Genomic DNA, 5,563 nt, shown 5'->3' with positions numbered 1-5,563 from the left:
AAACTGCCAAAGTTTGAAGGAAAAAAAATAGAGAGAGAGCGTGCATCGAAAGAGCCAAAGAAGACAAACGCTAAACCTTGAAAGCGCAAGATGTCGAGTATGGCTATAAACTCCCTTGCCGTGGGACTTAGTGCCTCATGCCTGTACAAGACTATGCACCTTCTAACCAATAAAAGGAAAGAACTAGAAGCCAAGGAGTTGGAATTGTGGAAAAATTGCCTCAAGGAAAGCTCCACCCAAAACCTTAGCCTCAAACAAGGTTTAGAGAATATAAACTTTGCCTTGCCTCGCGTAGAGGTATTGGGATGAGTCAAAATGTCTTTGTACAAGTTATCTTTGGCATTGACTTTTGAAAAGTGAGTAGTTGTTGCTTTATGCATCTTTACTACTCTCTCTCTCTCTCTCTCTCTCTCTCTCTCTCTCTCTCTCTCTCTCTCTCTCTCTCTCTCTCTCTCTCTCTCTCTCTCTCTCTCTCTCTCTGTGGGTACTAGCATTCTCTGAGGGTCTTTCGAAGATTCAAGGGTAAACTAGAGTGCATCGTTAAGCTGCATTTGTATTGAATTGAAGTGAGTCCGAGGGTAATTTGTTTTCCACAAATCCTATTACCTTAAGTTGACATGGTCATGTGTTTACAACACCATGATCTTCATGTCGTAACTTTGCTATGTCTAAATATGTCCTTAGCTTTTAGATTGCATTAATTATTTTATTCAAGTTCGCTCTATTGTGTGCATTTTTGTCATTTGTGTAAGTACAGTTGTGTCATTTGAAAATTCAACACAGCAACACAATCCATCCCTAAATTGGTGGACCCTATAGGAATCGGATATTATGATTTCCCGCATTTCCACCTTGGAAATGAACTTTGTTGTTGTATGGCAATTAGGACATACCCTCAACTTTTTGCCTACCCGGATGGTTGTGCCTTCAGGATGAGCCCAAAGGCTATGGCTAGTTTCTTTGAATGCCCACAATTAAGATCTCCTTTGCCTTCAGCAACTATGGTATTGGAAATGTTGATACTCAATCCCTCTCTTGGCTGCATTTAAGGATTTAAATTTAGCATAGACATCATCTGATCGTGGATGGCTATCATCTCCAACCACTAAGGAATGTACTTGATTCTCAACCTCAATGTAAGCCTTGGCTGGCTTTTTCCATTCTCCAGAGAACCTTCTCATGTCTTGTATTCTTGCTGCATCCTTTTCCATACCTGCACTAGCATAGATCCTAGACATCAATGTATGAGCAATTGCACAACCGCTTTTATCGTCCATCCAATAATATCCCAAAAAAAATGATAGACTTTCCATTAGATCCTCTACCTCCTTTGAAGGTCCTACTCTACCAAGGACATCCACCACAGAATTATAGTGCTCTAGGGAAGGTTCTAAGGTATAGTCCTGCCGGACTTGAAATGTTGGCATGCCTCCTCAACCTCGCCTGCATGACTGCAAGCGGAGAACAAACTGATGAAAGTCAGATCATTTGGCTTGAGCCCTGAATCTAGCATGCTCATAGCACAACCAGCAATTATTGCACTGCATGTAACAACATTTCTTACTGGCAACCGCTACAATAGCATGTGAGCGTCCTCTAGACTATTGGAACTTGCGTACATATTTATAAGTGCGCTGCCTATATGGAAATCAGATTTATGCCCCTTGTCAATCACTTGTGCATGAATCAATTCTCCATGTTTTAAAGCAACAATGCCGGTACAAACCTTTATCATAGAAACGAATGTAACCCTATCTGGCTCTATTCCTCTCTGCACCATCCCTTCAAACAGTTGAAGACCCTCCTCACCCTATCTATTATGTGCATAACCCACAATTGAGGCACTCCATGACGCACGATCTTTGTAAGGCAATCTATCAAATACTGCACGAGCCTCCTCCATATTGCCACACTTGCCATACATGTCAACAAGGGAGCGGGAGCTGCCAATAAATGGGTCGATATCTAGGCTCCTTCGGATAACTTGGTCATGTACCCATTGCCCTGCTCGTCAACTGCAATGCTAGAGCATGCTTTGAGAAACGCAACAACGATGACTTCGTTCGGTTGAAGACCCTCCCACTCCATTTGCTTTGCACAAAGAAGTGCTTCTTCTGCTTGACCTTGATGTGCATACCTTGTGATCAGTGTAGTCCATGTTACAACTTTTTTGTGTAGCAATCTACTAAAGAGCACTTGGGCAACATCAAGCTTTCGGGTCTTCAGATACATGTCAACCACCGTACCGCCAACAAAACCATCTGACTCGAAACCATTCATGACAGTATGAGCATGCAACAGCAGAGCATGCCTTAAGAATTGTTTGCATATAAATACCATCTGCCAATACTCCTGAGTTAAGCATCTCATGATAAAGAGAAACAACTTGGTCTTTTTCACCAAGCCTGACATGGGCCGAAATAATGGCACCCAAATAGCAGCAGAGGTTTTTCTAAAATTCTGAAAATTAGATTAGCTTGGGCAAGATTCCCAAAGGACGCATGCATACGAATCAAGGAATTTGCCAAGGTAATATTTGTTGCTAGATCATTTTGTAAAATGAGCTTCTGAAGTGCTTCTCCAGCTAAGTGGTTACGCTCATCTATAAAGCTCTGAAGCTCATTAAGGAGCCCTGGGCGATCCAAGCTATTATCAGGGTGAAGGAGTGGAAACGACCCTCTGCCACTTCCATCCACTGGCAAGGAACTACAAGGGAAGCATGCATCATTTCAGCTGCAACATTGCATGTCGATCTAGAGCCGACAAATCAACAAAGAACAAATGCATGTGAGAAAACTGACCTTTTCGTGCGATTTTCCACCCAATTCTAAGGTGGGTGGGGCTCTTACAAATATACTAATGTTCATGGGCAATAATCGAAACTAACCTAATTCACGTGAAAAGAAGAGGCTTCCAAAATTCCGTGTGGGTGGGGCTTTGTCCTAGCTCGGGGCTTACTATGATTGCCATGGGATGCAAATGCTACAAGTTTGCCATGGGAGATCAATTGAGTAGGTGGATATAGTTGATAGATCTACGAACCATGTGTCACGTCTAGATTCGTGATGAGAAAAGGTGACCCAAGTTGGGAGATTGACACAAGGTGGAGGTAGCCCCAAGATAATAATAGAACCAGAGGACCATGGCGTAGCACTGTTGATAAGCATACAAGCTATATTAAACGACATAATCAATTCTCCGGTTGAAAAACTCAGCATCTTGCATAGAGCCACATGCCTTCAAGATGCATGCGTAGGTGATTCCATTTGGAGAGAGGCCCTCGCTCCGCATCTGGTGCAATCAAACTAGAGCTTTCTGGCCCTGCCTCTGTGGGAAAAATCTTGCAATCAGTGCATTCCAAGCGTCCACACTCCAGACACGAAGCTCCTCGAGCACTTGCGTAGAGCCACATGCCATCAAGATGTAAGCATAGCCTTCAAGACGTAACTATAGGTGATTGAATTTGGAGAGATACACTTGCTTTGCAACCACTAAAAACAGCCTACGGCTTTATGGCCCTGCTCTTGTTGCGCACATTTTGAAATCGGTGCATTCCAGGAGGCCACATTCCGACCAGGAAGCTCCTCAAGTACTTTTTGTGCTTTCTCAAGCGCACCACATTTTTGGCATACATATCGACCAAGACAGTGCCAAGCACGACATCTTTTTTCAACAGCCTCTGACTAACAATATAATTGTGAATTTTTGTGCCATCAAGATGTAAGCATAGCCTTCAAGACGTAACTATAGGTGATTGAATTTGGAGAGATACACTTGCTTTGCAACCACTAAAAACAGCCTACAGCTTTATGGCCCTGCTCTTGTTGCGCACATTCTGCAATCGGTGCATTCCAGGAGGCCACATTCCGACCACGAAGCTCCTCAAGTACTTTTTGTGCTTTCTCAAGCGCACCACATTTTTGACATACATATCGACCAAGACAGTGCCAAGCACGACATCTTTTTTCAACAGCCTCTGACTAACAATATAATTGTGAATTTTTGTGCCCATATCAGCATCTTAGAGCCACATGCTTTCGAGATACATGCGTAGGTGATTACATCTGGAGAAAGGTCCTCGCTTCGCATCCGTTGGAAACAAACCAAAGCTTTCTCCTATGGGGCAAATCCTGCAATCAATGCATTCCAAGAGTCCACACTCCAGACAACCTAGAGCTCTCTGGCCCTGCTCCTGTGGTGCGTATCCCGCGACCAGTGCATTCCAAGAGGCGCCATTCCAATTGATTCTTACATGAGGTTATAAGAGTTGCTCCCCCATGAGTTGCTACTATTGCATTGCTGCTTCTACTAGGTGACGTCTGCAACAAGTCAAGAGAGGTTCTTTGATTCAGGGACGCGCTACTTAGCACCATCGTGAGCAATTAGCAACACTCTGAGTACGAAAAGCGAGTAAGCTATATCAAACGAATCTTTCCGTTCAAAAGCTGAAAACAGCCTAGAGCTTTCTAACCCTGCTCCTGTGGTGCGTACCCCACGAGCAGTGCATTCCAAGAGACGCCATTCCAAGTGAAGGAGTTGCTCCACCCATGAGTTGCATTGTTGCACCGTTGCTTATGTTGGGTGAGGTCTGCAACAAGTCGAGAGAGAGATTCGAACTTCTTAACGCGCTGCTTAGCACTATCATGAGCAGTTAGCAACGCTCTCAATACAAAAAATGTGTAAGCTATATTAAATGGATCATGCCATTTCAAAAGCTCTGCCACGTGGATTACTAAGAAGCCAAAATTTTAAATGTAGATGTTACGCTAAGGTGAAAAGTCACAATGGGTTTTATAAGAGGATCAAAAGAGTGAGCCCCTCCTCCAAGAAGAAAGAAAAAAAGGTTGGACACATTGCTCGAAAAAAACCTAGGCTTAGTGTAAATCTACCTGCAAAAACTAAGATTTACCTTTAAATTTGAAAATTCGACGGTGAGAAACCCTACAAAATTTAGAGAAATTTAGTGTAAAAACCTTCAAATTTAGTCAATTTACCTCTAAAATTTCTTATAGGTAGGTTTGCCAAGTTTTTTAGAAAAAGATTCTTTTGAGCCCTGGTTTGACATGATTCACTTGCCACATGGCACTAACCGAAAAGCTTCATCCAACGGTCCATGATTTTTCCCAAAGTCCACGCATTACTTAGGCCTTATGTATGTCACAAACTGGTGACATGGCTGCCCATGGTACACACACTCTGGCTAGGGCTACTGGCTGAATTGCCAACTGCAGCAGTGACACGTGGCAACGCACAGTACGGACAGGGCCAAGAGAAGGCAACAGTGACACGTGGCAGGATTTTCGAAATTCCCGTTGAGGTGATGACGTGGCCTGCTGTACGGACGCACTGTTGACGTGGCAGCTTTTGCGTGGACAGTTCTGTGGTGGCAGATTTGCTTTTTGGGGCCAGCTTTTGCTTTATGGGTTCCACGCAAATTGGAAAGAGAGAGAGAGAGAGAGAGAGAGAGAGAGAGAGAGAGAGGAAACTCTTTACTTCAATTTTTGTGGCCATCTAGAGAGAGAGAACTTGCTTTATTTTATCAGAGCTTTTGATTTTCACCTTT

At 43.4% G+C, this 5,563-nt stretch overlaps 1 pseudogene; it reads right to left on the bottom strand.

The window, feature by feature from the left end:
* Positions 1-1,965: 1,965 nt before the first annotated feature.
* LOC147450774 (pentatricopeptide repeat-containing protein At4g08210-like) lies at positions 1,966-2,997 on the bottom strand (annotated as a pseudogene).
* Positions 2,998-5,563: the final 2,566 nt, after the last annotated feature.

This window comes from Adiantum capillus-veneris, chromosome 9 (assembly GCF_014529385.1).
Source record: "Adiantum capillus-veneris isolate H3 chromosome 9, ASM1452938v2, whole genome shotgun sequence".
In the NCBI taxonomy this organism is placed as follows: Eukaryota; Viridiplantae; Streptophyta; class Polypodiopsida; order Polypodiales; family Pteridaceae; genus Adiantum; species Adiantum capillus-veneris.
This window is presented reverse-complemented; position numbering and strand designations above follow the sequence as displayed.